The following is a 16,452-nucleotide window of genomic DNA, read 5'->3' on the forward strand; positions in this document are numbered from 1 at the left end:
CATGAGGAGATTAAAAGCCTCGTGCTGTTGGCTGGGTAACACAGAGCCCCAAGAAACTTGTCATGTCTCCTATGTCCTGCAAGTACCACCTGCATACCATACATCCTTTCCTGTGTTTCTGGCTTGGGGTGATAAAGCTGGCACGCTTCAGTTAATGAAGGAAGAGCCTCAAGTTAGGCAGACAATTGTGGCACCATCCTTGCAACTGTTACCTGTGTGACCTTGTAGGAGGCCAGAATGCACTCCCTAGCCTAACACACAGATGCAGGAAACAATTTATTGAAGGACAGAAGTGTGGCAGGAGCAGCAGCATCCAAGATAGGGTCAGAGTTCAAAGCAGGTGCTGGAGATTACTCTTGGTGCTCTGGATGCCCTAGAATAGATGTGGCAGTTAGCCTTTTCCTGGAGTTATCAAAACACAGAGGTAATACCAAGGGAGGATGGGAGAGAGAGACACAAAAGGAGCTTGTGAGGCATGAAATAAGAAAATAAAGTGTGTGTGCTACAGGGAAGAGGAGGGAGAGCACACGGGTGGAATATGGGAGAGGAAGGGACGTAGCCCGCGGACAGACATGCATTTGGAGCATTGCAAAGTGCTTCAGCATATTAAAAAAGTGCTACAGGGGTGTAGCTATACAGCCAGCACCCTGGCTAGAGAGACAAAGTTGTCTCAGGGCACCCTCCAGCCAAGGGGCAATAGGGGCTGTTCCTTTGCTCTCCCTGTGTCTCCAGCTGATGCCACTGCTGACAGAAGTAGCTGGGAATGCTCTCCTCCCCCTACTACCCCAGAAGGCAGCCAGGAGCTGTGCCTGACAGCTGCTGCTGCAGCCCAGGTCCCAATCTGATGCAGCAGCTGCCTGCAGGAAGAAAGGGGCAGAGGGCTGGCTTGACAGCCTCTGCTGCCCCAAACAGCCAACTGGTCGCTGACCAGCTGTTTCTTGGAGTGGGGCAGCAAGGGTTCTGTCAGCAGCTTCCCCACTGCAGGGGGGAGTGAGAGCAGGGGATTGTGGGATGCTGGGGGTCCGAGAGCCCTCCTGTAACTAGACAGGACAGATGTTCCATGTGACACTATGAAGCATCCTGCTACCAAAAAGGTGTTCCTCTTAGAAAGAGGAACTCTTTCTGGGGCAGATGTGGCATTTCTGTAGTGCATGCCTGAGTATGTTTGTACTACTACACATGTGAGGTCTGCCCACCCCCCTAGAAAGCAGTGATATCAGAAAAGCCATAACCAAGTACAGTAAGCACATGGAAGGGCAGCAGCAGGTGGTAGTCTTAGGTGAGAGCTGCACTCCAGTTGCCTGGATTCTATTCCCAGCCACTGGCAGTCTTGGACAAGTCATTTAATGGCTCCATTTCCCATTTATAAAATGGTGATATTTTCCCACCTGCCATACGTAAAGCACCAAGATGCTTTGCTACATAAATGCAACCCACTAGGAGATTGCAGTGCAACCCGAGTAGTGAAGCCACTGCAGTTTTGAAACACACAGACAGTCTGAAGTGTCACATCACATTGCAGGGAAAGAAGGTGCCCTCGTTAGCACCATGCAAAAGCTAGTTACGATCAGCACCAGCACACAAGGGAAAATGGACTCGTTTATGTCTGCCTAAATATCGGAAAGAAGCTGACGAAGCGAAGGGAATTCAGAGGAGGGAAGAAACAAGAATTACTGAGGAGCAGGATGGATGATTGGAAAAAAAAAACGTAAAATGCTCAACATAATAGCTTGCTTAAGCTATGACTAATGGGATGGGGAGCAGGGCAGCAATGGTCCAGGGATCTTAAGGTAAAATATTGAGAGAAGGAAAGAAATTAAGGTGGCACAAAGATTACAACTGGGGCTTTCAAGATTAAACGATTTTGGCTGGGAAACAGCACCCCAAAAGGGGCAGGCGTCCCACTGTTTGGAACTTTTAAAACTAAGCAAGGCCTGGCAGAACATACTACAGGGATTGCTACTCAGTCCTGCCTTGCAGGGGCATGTGGCCGAGCGAGAGGAAGAGGAGCACATGGGAGACAGTAAGTAAGAGGCTCCCTAGAAGAACATATTCATTCATTTCACAGCTGCTACCAGAGGCTTGCAGATGCTCCCAAAAATTTGCAAGCACTTGGGTGTTCTGCACACAAACTAGGCAGCCCAGGTGGCAAAAGGTGCTTGTACAAATAAGGCCTCTGTGGCTCTTGACCCATTTGGACAACAGGAATGATAAACGCCAGCTGCCCTTGGGAATGCAGCGTGCTGCTGGAAAGTGGTATTTATGAATTGGAACAGGCTAACAGTCAGCCACTGGGGTTCATCCCCTCCCTGTCATTCATTCGGTTAGGCAGATGAGGGACCATTTGGCTAACATCTCATTTGCAACCTGGCCACGCCAATCAAGCCCAGATCAGGCTCTCAGTGGCTCTGTTTGTCAGCACTTGTCCACATGCCAAGAGACAATGCCTGGCAAGTGCTGTATGAACCTTTCACTTTCGATTTATAGCAAAGACAAAGCCACACACAGGGCCTACATAGGATGGCAAGAGGGCAGAGATGTGGTCCCTGTCCCAGAGTCGCTCATACCACCATTACCATCTAGGTTTTATATTTGCAAGACACTTAGTGCTGCTCCTTCCCCTCTCACAGCCAGTCCATCAGCTTTTCATCAGCAACATCCGACTGACAGTACAAGGACCTCTACCTTCAATCCATCAAATCACAGTGAGTGCTGGTCTGTCCATGCTACAACTGATTGTTTAAGGCTGGACAAACCATGAGAGTAAAACAACACAACCAGTCAGCGAGACCATCATCAACCTGAGATCCCATGAGAATTTGGGGCACTTTCTACAGGGCCACAGGAGGCCTGGTTCAGCCACCTCTCTTTTAAAAACAGGCAATGGATGGTTACAACATTAAGAACAATGACTAACAGAGGCGTCAACCTGCAACGCTGCCTCAGGAAGCTGGGTGTCCCAGTTTGCACTTGCCTTAATGGGAATTGGGTGTCCAGGTCTCTCGTGTGCTTTGAAAAGGTTTAGCCCGTCTGGCCACACCTGCTTCAGCTCAGAAAGAAAGCAGAGGAGAACCATTTGGCTTGGAGATTCAGTGCACAAGCCAAATTAATGATTGCGCCAAAGACAAGAGCTGGATTCAGAGACAGCCTGCCTGAGCCCCCTGCGGCCAGCTCAGCACTGGATCTAAACACACAGGCCCTGTTCAAAAGGGGGCTAAGATACTATTAGTCCAACCATTAAATACAGTTCAGCTTTGCTATCTATGGGCCACTTAAAGCAGCACCTGAACCTTTTCCTGTGCATTAGGATACTTCCAAAATATTCTGACCAGCAACCAAGCTCCAGCTTGCCGGAGAAACTAAATCTGTGTAAGGGCAGGCTTATAAGCCAAGAACCAGAGGCAATCTCGGTCTTGCGTTTGAGGCTAGGGGGTTTTGGAAGGAGCTCTAGCCAGTCCTAAAGTTTGATGAGAGAACGGCACTTCCTTGGATGAAATACAAGCCCAGGCAGCTTGCCTGTGAAGAGATGCACTGATTAGGAATTCACTTTCAGCTTGAGTGCCTTATTTTTGCTTTCCCATCCCTCTGCTGCCTCGTTGTCTGGATGCATCCATGTGATTCTCGTTTAGGGAGAGCCTGGAGTTGCTCTCTAGTGTGCTGGTGCATGCAGGCATTTGCTTCTCTCTGTGCTCCCCATATCACTGCTGAAGACCAACAAAATTGATGGGAATTTGCTGTCTGATCTCCAGCACTCTTTTAGAAGAGGAGTACAACACCATGATGCATGGCAGAACAGCAGCTGAATGGGGTCCACACTATGACAAAAAGGAGGATACCAAGAAAAGGAGGGCAGGGTTCACTGCGATTAGAATGACCCACCAGAAAGATATGGAAAAAAACCACGTGGGCTACCAGGACCAGCCAGTGAAGACACTCTAGAAGCCCTGCAGCACATGTGTAACCCCTTTGATTTGTTAAAGTGTTCTAACCAGAGACAACCATTCAAGGAAGGGAGAGGCTATGCCCCCCCAATCCCAAATACTAGTCCTCTTCAGAATAAGAGCTGCCTGCTAAGCAAGTGCAAATGTAGGACAAGAGCAGGACCACGTACGATTTCAAAAGCATCTCTTGTTCTTCAGCCCTGTCATCATATTCTGACCCCTTTACATTTTTTCTACCATTCTTAGACTCTCATTCCATTTCTTTCCCCATCCATCTCTTTTCACAGGCTGTCTGTGGCCTTTTCCCCATTTCTTCCCATCAATTCAATCCTGTCATCTTTAGAACATTTCTCTTTTGCTCACCACTCTTACTTTGCATTCTCCTCTCCAGCACATCTGGAGCTCAGCCTCTCATCATATCAAGCTGCAACCGAAGCGTCTGAAACCGGCCACTGCTGAAACACTGCTCTCAGACCTGCAGTGAAAGCTAAAAGCTGCCTGTGTTTCACATGCCCTTCCTCTGCAGCACTGCAGCTGGCACAGGCAGTCTCATGAGCACGGAGGAACGCGATGCTGCCTGTCAGCACATTACTCCCCCAGATTGCTGCAGTCGGATCTACAGCATGCAGCAGTGACACAGGTATCCCCAACCCTTCACAGTACTATCACCAACTTCGGATCACCCTAATTCTCTACCCTGCAAGGCCCCTATGGCAGCAAACTACCACTCTCACAAGGGACAGCACTTCAAGTAACAGGACAGAACAGGTTTTTACTCCCCCATTGTAAGTACAGGTGCAATTTAATTAATGTTTTTCTTCTAATGGGCTGACCCAAAACTGGTTCTAATGAACTAGTCATGGAAGAATGCAAAGAGTGGGTGTTAATTTAACATACTGGTGTTTCTAAAACAGCAGCATCAACCCCCACTCCAGTTCCCCATGCCAGTGGCTGAGCCCAGGGACCCATCTCCTCCAGCCTCCTGTCTGACAGCAGCTGCCACCAAACATCTCAGGGGCAAGAGACCTGTGAAGCAAGCAGCAATGGATAATTTTTCCTTAGGGAGTCCTCCCTGCCAACCCCTGCTGTTCCACTCATTCACTATATTATAGTTTAGGTAGGATGCACGCAAGCTAACCCAACACCAGCTTTAATTTAAATTTGGGTATTTTCATACGGAGAGCAGCAGTGATGTCCTCAGTAAGCCTGAAAGGCTACAGCTTGCCAACACTGCAGCGCTGAGGAAAGGCCAGGCTGACTACATTAAGCACTCAAAATCCATCAGTGAGGTCTTTACGGTATGAGACTCTGAAAACATGTTGAAGTGTGGTTACGGTCAGACAAGTAGTAGTGTGTAGGGTTGTTTGCAAGCCCTAATGAGAGTGCCCTTACAGTTTTCAGGGTGCCCTTGACAAGCCTTTAAAAATACATTAAATTGCCTTAGTCCAGCATCTTACTTCAGATCTACCCCCTCTGTGTGCTCAGTCAGATCTGCTGACTTCAGTGGCAAACCTGAGCCGTTTCTTCTCTCCCCAAGTAGCCCAGCTCAGCTCAGGGAAAAAGGAGCTAAACAATTGATTACGTTCCTTTTGCAGGAGTATTACTGGGGGCACTGCTTGGCCTTTTAGCCACAGGCAGACAAGAGATATTTTCATGCCTTCCTGATCACATTTTTCAGCTGTATAATTGGACATAATTTTTCTTCTGGAGTGCAGGGTCAATCAAACCCTTTTCTTTTAAATCCCCAAACAACTGGCCTCTTGTTGTCAAACTTTCCAGCAATGCAAGTCCGCTGTGGTGCTTCCATATCATCTCAAGAAACTAGATGCAGCTTTTTCACCTTTCTTTTTTTGCAGGTTTTTTTTGCACACAAATTCCCTTCCTCTCTCGTGGCAAGGGTGTTTTTCCCTATTTTGTCAAACATATAAAAAAACATACATTTGCTTTTTCTTCTGTTTATTCATTAGTGCATTCGTGGTAGTGCTTGCTTATGTCTGAGAACACAGGTGCATAGTACCAACATGTAAAGGAAACATGCCTTAATTATCTGCAACACAAGTGGGGGGGAAATCACTTGGCAGTTTGCAACAGTATTGTTAAGAGTTCTCTGAAACATGCTAAAAAGGGACAGTAATTTAATTTACAACCTTCCCTCCCTGCCCCAAGCCTCCTATCGTTACAAATAAGGCTCAAGATAGATATTAAAAGGGGAAGGAGGAGGAAATCTTGGTTTACTTTGGGCCCTGGATAGCCGTCACATGTATTCAGTTTCACAGATTCCCCTGGGGAACATGGGTCTTCCAGCAAGGCAGGACAGAAACTTCGTTTTTAAAGTAGGAAGATGCAATGGGAAAATGACAAAAATATCGGCAGGGCACAGGTGTAAAACCTGGAACAACTCGGGCAAAAAAAAAAATTAATTTGAAGCTGATGCTTCCTTTGATAGGTCCAGCAGCTGGCAATAAGATATGAAGTTCTAGATCAAATGATATAATCAACCTAGATTTGGGACTTAACTGTGCTACCATCTGTTCAGCTATCTCTGAGTCAACGCCCATGTCACAAAACCATCGCTGCTCTTGGCAATCACAGTACAGAGTGCAAGAAATGAATAGGACGTGGACACTGAACAACGTGCGTACCTGACTACCCTAAGCCATACCTTATTCTAGGGGAAAAGGATGTCCTTTTCTGGGGCTGTCGACTTAGCCCCTTCCCGCAGCACTACAGCACCAAGACTGACTACCAGAAATAAACACCTGAGCGCTAATGAGCAACAAGGCATCTGCAGAGGGTTTGGGGTTTTTTGTTTTTTAATCTTAATAACTCTTGTTATTACTTCGGCCCCCTCAGTGGAATTGCAGGTGCTTTTTGTGCACTGAAAGGTCACCCGTTTTTTTTATACCCCAGCTTTTTCATGCATCTTCCCTGGCATCTTTAAAGGACAAGAAGGAGAAAGGTTACGCTAGGAAACCCTTAGCAAGGTTTCTTTAAGAAAAAAAAAAAAGAGGAAAAGAAAAAAAAAGGGGGGGAAAGGAAGCCCATGAATAATTTTCAGCATGGTGCTCTTCCATGAAACATTTAGCTTTGCTGCACAAGGGTTAGTGCACAGAACCAGAGAGTGAAACGACTAGTCTCCCCCACCGAGTGAAGCACAACAGCCAAAATGATGATGAGGCACTTTGACTTTTAAAATGTTCTTCAGCTGATCTGTGTTATTACTTGCAGCACAGGCAAGGAATTGACATTTAAAAAAAATCAGTGCTGTTTCTTTAAAGAGTAAATAGAATATTTAACATTTATTATCAGAGCGTGATCTTGAGTAGGAGGAATTTTCTTCTTTTGAGAAAAGCACCATTGTAACAGAGCAGTAAAGGCTGAAATTAATATGAACAGAAAAGATGCCTGGGTCACCTTAATCCAGAGGAGAGAGATTTTCCAAGAAGTCACTGCCCCTGAAAGTTAAAGGATTTGCAGGGTATCAGACACTTGAACACTTTCACATGCCTAAGGCTACCCAGTAATTCAGGATAATAGATTTCTAAAAGCACTAGGATGTTATTGTTTTAGGTTTTCTAAAGACTGCAAATCAGGAGTTGGAGAGTTTTAAATTGACTTGCTGTACATCTGAAGTAATTCTAGGCATATCATTGCTTATTAGCCTGCAGAAAAACTTTAAAAAAAAGATTTACCATATGGCATAAGACAGGATGCAGTTATCCCACGTATCTGTGTATTGAAGACTGATCACAAACTCTTCTTGGAAGCGCTCCACTGGAATCAGAGACAAGCAGAGGAAGATAACTTTGCTGGGGAGGGAAAAAGAGCATCTTTATGTTGCCTCTGTGGCAGGAGCTGCACATTTCTCCTGCCAACAGCCACCACACGGCTATATTCATCCAAAACCAGTTAATTTCCACCAGCAGTTGTGGGGGAGTGCCCTGCTCTGGTAAAAGGGAGATGAACACAGGACAACGAGGACAGGGTCAGAGATTCAGGAAAATATTGCAACCAAATGCTTTGTGGAGTAGGCGGGTGTCAGAGTGGGTCTGTAGAAATAATCAGCATTCCTCCAAACCTCACTAGAGCGGCCTTTGCAGCCAGTCTACAGAAGATATTTTTTTAAATACTGGAATGATGCATCCTAGAGAATGAAAGGTTACGCACTGATGAGAGCAACTGGGAAACTACTCCTCCATCTACCGGAGAAGAGACAGCATTACCCAGCGTTTCACAGGCAAACACCGGGACAATGTCTTTTCCAGGCTGACTAGCAGAAAGAGGGGCATTTGGGGCGTACTCCAAAACGCACCTCTTGAAATATCGTTTTCATTTTGACCTGATGCTGCTAGAAATACACAGTCCAGCTTTTGTTACAAGAGCGGACGTGACGGACTGACACTTGCTTTCTCTAATGTTTACAGGACGAGCAGATTCCACGGAGTATCCAACGTAACGCGCCTGCTCGCTCTGCCACGGCACCGGAAAGCTCTTCTCTTTTGGGAAGCAGCACTCCTGCTTCGAAAGAGCAATGCCTTGGAACAAAGACCAAGTACGGGCAACAAAAGGAAGGCCTGGTGTTTTAAGAGGGGGAGTGAGTCACGTTGGGTGGAAATTTCCCCCACTCCGACAGGCACTGATGCACCGTACAGGTCCTCCAGGGCCATGGAAGGGGTAATTCCCTTTTGCAATCAAGAAGGAACAGAGAGACAGGATCTATTTAAAGTAGCTGTCAGTCAGTGGCAGCGCAGGGAAGAGAAGCCAGTTTTTCCTTGCTACCTCTCCCATACAAACTGTAGGTTATGCTCCTCATTCAAATCTTTCAGTGCTTCAGGCAGGCTGCCGCAATTCACTGTGAAGTGGACTCCACTTTGTTTATATATTTTTTAAACACCCAGCTGCCTTTGCCTCTGAATCACACGCTCAAATAAAAGCTCTAGCAAAATAGACAACTCTAACTTACAACAGGGATAGCCGCACACATGCTCATAATGAATCCTGTAGACCTATAACTAATCCTTCAAAGGGATTCAGATGAAACATCCAACAACTGGACTCCATGGGACTGAGTTCAGGGCCTGTTGCAGCATTGGAGCTCAGGAGGAGCTGCTGGATACTCACTTTTTTTTTTTTAATTTCCCTAAATTAGACACATATGGACTTTGGAGCCTGACACTGATGACAGGACAGTCTCTCGCTTTGTTAGGCAGCGAGACGCTCCAAACTGGTCCTCAGGAAGGATGCTTGCAAGCAGTTAGAAAGCTACGGGAAGCAGCTGTGGGAGCTAAGCAGCATCCCGGACATCAGCATGGCCCCATGAGAGTGCCAATCTTCCAAGGCAAACAGCTCTTGCCCCAACCCTGGGCACTCACTGACAACTCCAGGTTTAACAGGCTCTTCCTCTTTTCAAGGCAACTGCAGTGGGTTTCAGGCACGCATCAGAACGGCGTTGAGAGTCTCAGCCAGTAACAGGTGGCCTGGGAAACATCACAAACGCAGCTCCTGATGAGTCAAGAACCGTTTCCGCTCACCCGCACGAATCATGGTCAAGGTTTCTTTTTTTCTGTAGCTGCCACCACCACAATATGTTTGAGATAGAAAGTCCTCCCCCCACCCAGCTCTGGCATAAAGAGCTTATAATGCTTTCGGTTTACTGTTCTACATACAATCGCTTTGCAATTTAGGGCTACACAGTCAGGGCATTGCCCTACAAGCCCTACGATGGTGTAACAGCCACACTACCCATCCACAGGACCAGGCCATTTGCCATCAGTGATGGGAGGTCTCTGCCCATGCGGCTATTTTAGCAGCATTTTAGTTCACCTTTAATGCTGTCCTTTCAACCAGCACTGTTCAGAGCCCTTGACTCTCCTTTTCTAGGTTGGGGGGGGCAGCAATTACTGCTTCTGCTGCGATCTGCCAGGTTTTGTTTCATTTGTTGTTTTAATCCCGCAGTGTTGAGGCATTACAAGGCTGCTCCTCAACAGATGGAAAGCTTTCAGGCACTGCAAAGGCTCTTCTGCCCCAAAACAGCTCAGGAAGAAAAGATGAGCATTGCCACTGAATGATGTTCAGAGGCCAAGCCAGATCTTTAGTATTTGATGAGCAGCAAAGAAAAATTACTGGTTTCTAGCTGCCTTTTGTTTTTAATGGCAATCATGTTTCATAACTATGACTAGGATTTTGGCACCCTGAATTTAATAAAATTTCACGGGTGTGTGTGGGAAGCAGTAGACCACAAACACACACACCCCACTCAGGGAAACTTTACCACCCTGCCCACTGCATACTTAGCACAGCTCAGCAATAACCAAGCTGAGTGGTTTTCCAGGCTTTGCCTTGTGGAAGCTGTAGTTTGGAAGACCTCCTCTCCTGTAAGTCAACATCCATGGCCCAACTCCATCGACCATCATTTCTGTGACCCCCGTGACAAAACCTGCAGCCTATCTTCCAACAGCAAAAAAGCAAGAAATTTCCATGTAAAACAAAGGTCAAAAGAAAAGCCCCCCGCTCATGCACAGGGATAGAACAAATTCAGGGCTTCGCTGAAAACTTCCCAGTAACGGGCAGCAGCCAGGATTTCGAGAAACCCTCAGATTAAGAAGCCATACCAACATACTGTAGTGTCAGAAGATGTTGAAGTGGGGAATGCCAGGAGAAACAATAAATGATTTCAGTGGCTCTCAGGAACTAGAAGCTGCGAAGCGTGCATCTACCAGTGTACTCCATATCTCCTTCTCAAGGTTTGGCAGAAGTAAATATGGCTTCTTCATCAAAGCTGGTAGAGGGCAGCTCCGCAGGAGGACAGACACTGCCACGGCCATACACAGGGGCTCCTGGAAAGTTAGGACTTCACAACATTGCAAAAACAAGTGCAGGCCCTGCATTTCCATGTGCACCAGGTAACACCAGAAGCAGCAAAGCTACAATGCACTTACTTCCACAGCCTGTGTTTAGTGACCATGACCATGCCTATTCAAAGATCATAATCAACTATTTAGAATGGCAATCAGATTTTAATGTGCAAAGATCAAAGATACATTTTTCAGCTTCCAACAGAGCCTCCATGGTGCCTGCCAGACTCCTCAGAGAGGAAAACTGCAAAAACAATGGTTATGAGTTACCCTGCTAAACTGTCTGAGTTTTAATGCGCGCAACTGAAAAAACAAGGAGCCGCCTACTAACACATGAACACCTTGAGAAAAGGAAGCCTGACCCTGTCCTCCATAAACCAAAAGCAAGTTCATCATATTAGGGAACCAACATACTCCTGACAACCATTTTATGGAGAGAAAAGTCAGAAACTGAGTTTTCTGTTCTATTCCCATTCTCCCACAGTGCCTACCATGCGTGTCCAAGCAGCTGGGAATCCTCCCAGTCTGATCCACTAGATACAGTTATGAATATTATAAAACTAAGCTATTTGGAAGTTGCCCAAAAGGAGGGAGTTTCCAGGAACAAAGATACTGCGGTTCCCCGCCCCCCGATTCAAAGTGGAACCAAAATTTGTATTTGTTTTTCTTCCAAAGTGTTTCTCAGAGGAAGCTGTACTCAGCACCATGAGCTGCATTTAAAACACAGCAGAGAGCAAGAGAAAGCTGGATGTATTTAAAGACTCCCATCTGGACACCTAGCTTAGGCAAAAATCACACATGAAGTAAGTAGGACACCTTCAGTGCCTAATAGATAGTTGTTCCTTTCACACCTAACAGTCTGACAATTAATGTGCATTTCTGTGGCAGCCTCTGTTTTGAAATGAAATGGCAAAGATACTTGCTGTGGGTTGTACAGGGAAACATGCACCATCTCGCATAAAACTAGGCTTTGTTCTAGCCATCCAGTGGGAGGTCACTTTCTTTAGAAAGATTCATAAAACTGAAAGCACTGGAGGTTCAAGACCCAAAGCAAGAAGAATGACATAAAATGTGGATAACTGTCTGCTTCTAGAAAGGGAAAGCAAAAAAGGTTGTTTGTAAAATGCATGCAGTTGTTTTACACACACAGAAAAATCACAATTACAGAGCTACAATACCACCAGCTAGTCAATATAAAAATTGTAGCTTACAAAATACTGCCTGACAGCCAGCGGAAATAAGTATTTTTTCCAAGGACACCTCATACACTGCAATGGGTCTTTAAAATATATGCATCTGCCTTAGCCATCCACTTCATCCAGAAATGCAGACATGATTGACAGCCAACAAGGCCAGCCAGTTATTTCTTGACTAATGTGCAGCATTGCATTTATGCAACCTTTGGGAATGGACACTATGGGTGTATGTTTGACAGGCCTCAGCAGCACACTGCATTTTGGAAAGCCTTCAGAAGAATCAGATGATAGCAAATCAGAACAAGTCTTCCAAATGCACGGGGTGAAAACCTCATTTTGCCCTACAGTAGACTGTGCAAGGAAGAACACACCCAAAGTACCTATGAAGCCATAAATGAAAGACCAAATACTCATGGGGACTGTGACAAGTCAAAGTCCTAAAATGTGTGCGTTAGCAGTCTGGGGTGAGATGTGGAGAACTACAGTGCAAAGATGGAATCAGGTTGGCAGGGGGCAGGGGAGGAGAAGCAGCATGTTTTGGAATCACCAAACTTTCCAGACCCATGGGTTATTGTCAGCCCTCAAAATTTCTCCACCCTTGGGACCCCCTTGTGATCTTACCAAACCTTCACTTGCAGGTGTGACCTGCAGATTGCATTTTGGGAACCATATTTCAGTGGGTTTATGACAACTCTCTCAAAGAGAGAAACCGAAGCAGGCACAACACCGAATAGCAATAATCCAAGAAAACTAGTGCCATCATTGTGGTTAGGGCTAGGAAGCTGCCCAAGATTAAAAACACTGAAGTCTCCAGTCTGATTCCAGAGAAAAGCAAACATTTACCAATTTAGTAGCAAAAATAAGATGCCGCAAGTCAGAGCAAGCATTATTGTGATCAAACTAGCCTTTCTTTTGTAATAAAACTGCATAAAGCCATTTAATATTTAATAGCCTCGAGCCATTTAAAACCAATCTCCAGTGCCTTCTGGTCCAATCCTGTAGCAGTACAGGAAGGTGGGCAGGAAAGAGCTTTTTGCTGCTGCCTCTTCAACTTGTGCAAATGGGACAACTGCTGCCCAAATGACCCTGAAACACACTTCATCAGCTCCCCCAGTGTGTCACAGTCCATGATCCTCATTCCCCCAGCACCAGAAACAAAACTAGTAGTACCAGATACACAGAAGCCTCTCAACTTGAGTTGCAGCATTCTCCTGGAATTGGTTTGGCGACTACCATTGTATCTTCCTGGGAAGAACCAATACAACCTCAGTGTCAGAAGATTTTGATCTCTTCAGAACTGTTTAACCCAATTCCCTGACAGAAATCTGGGGCTGCAAGGAAGGTCTGCATCTGCTTACAACTTTCTGATGGGAAAGCCACCTTCTGTTGAAGCAACCAACACTGCCACCACTGCCCCTGCTCCATTGCCATGTTCAGGGTCCATCTAAAAGCCAAAACACAAAAAGCAGCTGAAAGCTCTCGACAGGAACAGGTCTGAGAGGATAAAGAGGGAAACAGAGTCCAGCCCAGATGGACTGAACGCTGGTCATTCACTTGATGCTGAGCAGCTTCTAGGACAGGAAGAGCACTGCCCTCCTCCAGCAAGCTGTCAAAGAAGCCTTTGTGACCCACTCTTTCATTTTTAGCAGTAATATGCGGAAAGGGAGGGAGACAGAGAGACAGGAATGTGCACAGTATCAGCTGGCAAAATAAGTGCTCGAGGGCAGGAATAGCTTTCTAGTTTGCATTACGTGCTGTGCACATGCAGCAGGGAACAGGGTCCCCAGACAACCACAGTGCAAATAAGGGAGGAGGAATGAAGAGCGTGCCCCGCACTCCAGTGCACGCATGCCTGCTTCGCCCAGCTGGGAGTGCTGCCTGCTCAGATGGCTGGTTCTTGGTGAGGGGAACCTGTCCATTCTTGGCCTGGATCTGTGCAGCACTCTACCACAGCTGTCCCCCTGCTGCTGCCATACAAAGAATGACTGCACCTCCTCTTGCACCCATCTCCCCTTGCTTAATTTGCGCAGCCTGCCCCTCCCACTCCCCTATGGAGCCCCCAATCCCCCTCCGTGGGGTCTCCTTCCACAAGCAAAAGATAAGCAAGCAGTTCAGTACCCTGCTACTGCTTGCCCGCTCATCCCTCTACTTCTCTGCCTGGGGCTCAGACCCTGGGTTCCCAGGGCAGCGAACACTCATTCATTCTCCTTCACAGAACCTAACCCAGGCTCCAAGCTCCAAAAGCCATTGGCGCTTTCCCTTCCCCCTTCCCGTGCCAGTTCCCCAGCTGCCCCATCTCTGTGCCTTTGTGCCAGAGCAGGGATCTGCAAGCTTTGCTCCTGTGCTGCAGTGCTCACCAGCTGCAGCAGAGACGCTGACGGTGAAACCCCCCTGCAGACTGGAAGCAATGCAATGCAGGAGCGCAGCTCAGAGCGCCTGACCAAGTACACCCCCACCTGCCCCAGCTGCATTCTCCGCACCGGGATTCTGCAACCCACCCTTGCATTAAGGTTAGTTCTTGTGGGAAAGAGACTGAACAAAGGGACTTCGGCTGCGCCTGCTCAGAAAAAGCAGAGAGGAATCTTTTCGAAGCAAATTCATGGTACAAAAACCCCCAAGACTGTAAACTGCAAAGGGAACTGATGGCTTTTTGCTTTGTGTGTTCTCCAATTACTGTTCTGATCTTAATGCAAAGTCTCCCCAAGAAAACCACCGTCTCTTAACCCGGTAGGTAGTCCAAACAGTCTCTACACAAGAGGAACACAAATGGAGGGGGAGAGGAAAAGAGATCAGAGCAAATCCCAGCACTCCTCTCCTCTCAGCCAACATGCAATCAGTTCTGTACTATGCATGAGGCTTGCTCCTGTACTTTGTATTAGGCTGGGGGGAGGGGGAGGAGGAACAACCCTTGGAGCTGAAGTGCACCTGCTGAAGCTAGCAATAAAAGGGGTTAACTATTTCATTAGGATCAGATAGGAGAGGGAACCATGCATGACATACAAGGCCAAAAGGAAGGAGCTGATGAATCTCTGTGATTAAAAACAATCTGATTTAATAAAAAAAAAAAAAAAAAGGGACCGGGAAAGAGCCCGGCCCCTCTTCCCAGAATGCCATAGAGTATCATGTCTACAGGCAAATGAGCTCTCCTCCAGCAATTTTCCTTGGGGGAAATTTTGCAGGCAGGAGGCAGCCAGAAGCTCTACTTGGAAAAAAAGCAGTTCCAGGAGCAAAGGCAGAGACTTCCAGTCATTGCAAGAAAGTGGATTTCCCCTGCTGTGTGTTGGCAGGCTGTCAGACCCATTCTGCTGCTTCCCCTCCTCACCTCTGCTTCAGTCAGTATTCAACTCCTCCTCCTCTTGCCCCGTCTCACCTTGTTTCCACCCTCCTCTGCCCCCTCCACCTTCACTTCTCCTTCCATTTGGCTATTCCCTTCCTCACTACACCTGTCAGCTCCAGTACCACTGTTCTGGCAGGCTAACTAACATATTTGCTACCATCACACTTCACTCTGCTGGCATGTTCTGCCCTTTCACCCCCTGCTTTCTTAGGCTCCAAGCTCTTCAGAGCAAGGACCACCTGCTGCTGAGTTCGTACAATGGTGCCCCAGGCTTGGCTGCCACTACCATAATAAACACGATTATTAATAATATGCAAGATACAGTCAGGCCCAGTGACCTTTCAGTCTGTTTTACAGAGCATCTGCAGTTGTACTTTTAAGGCAAGCAGAGAAATTCTCAGCAAAGAAAGTTATTTTACATCCTGGCCCCTTCACAATGGCTTGACGTCAACTCATTTTTTGTCTTGGGAAGGTCTCAAGTCAGCGGGGAGCTCCTGCTAACTGCGCAATGCTGACGATTATTCCCTGCTCCCCTGACGTTCTCCTTAGTGGCACCTCCACCTAGCCACTGCAGCTGAAGTCACTGCACACACAAATGGGCTATGGGAGTTTCATCATATAGCACTTCCTTGACAAAAGATTCAGCATCACCAAGACTTACGCCCAGCCTCCAGGATGGCATAACAATTCTGCGAATGCACAGTTGAGAGGGGACCCCTTACTGAGCTGAAACTGGTACTCTGGGCTGTGCTAGCAGATGATGCTATTGCAGCTTCCCATTAGGGGTGGATTGCTGTCATGACACAGCTAGTGTCAGACCACTAAAAAAATGCTCGGAAGCTTCTGAACAGGGACCAAAATGGAGGCATCTTACAACACAACTCTAGGGAAGCAACAGACCCATCCACAGCGCGGAAGCATTCACATCAGAATCCACGTTCAGTGGTATGCATTACCGTGCACATACACAGTCAGGTTTTGAACTAGGTATTTTAAATTGCTGCATGATATATAAGGGAGTTTCTTCTTGAAATACACATCAGCACAGCACTCAGGCCCCAGGAGTGTTTGTTATAAATCCCCTTTGCAAGGGGGTTTTAATAACTTGGCTATCCTACTGTGTT

The 16,452-nt window shown here is 46.8% G+C and overlaps 1 protein-coding gene across 10 annotated transcripts in view; it reads right to left on the reverse strand.

The window, feature by feature from the left end:
- STRBP (spermatid perinuclear RNA binding protein) overlaps positions 1-16,452 on the reverse strand; it is a 69,149-nt gene that overhangs the window by 46,769 nt on the left and 5,928 nt on the right. For 5 of the 10 annotated variants that reach the window (XM_025194226.1, XM_014526790.2, XM_025194217.1 and 2 more), the window contains exons 1-2: positions 7,634-7,750; positions 7,356-7,396 (exon numbers count right to left, since the gene is read on the reverse strand). The exons of 2 other annotated variants lie outside the window; for them this stretch is intronic. The gene's annotated coding sequence lies outside the window, so the exon portion shown is untranslated. Of the gene's footprint in view, positions 1-7,355; positions 7,397-7,633; positions 7,751-16,452 lie in introns of those variants that run through there. 3 more of the 10 variants (XM_006016902.3, XM_014526788.2, XM_025194192.1) reach the window with 3 other exon arrangements.

The sequence above is a fragment of the Alligator sinensis genome, unplaced genomic scaffold, assembly GCF_000455745.1.
Source record: "Alligator sinensis unplaced genomic scaffold, ASM45574v1 scaffold611_2, whole genome shotgun sequence".
In the NCBI taxonomy this organism is placed as follows: Eukaryota; Metazoa; Chordata; order Crocodylia; family Alligatoridae; genus Alligator; species Alligator sinensis.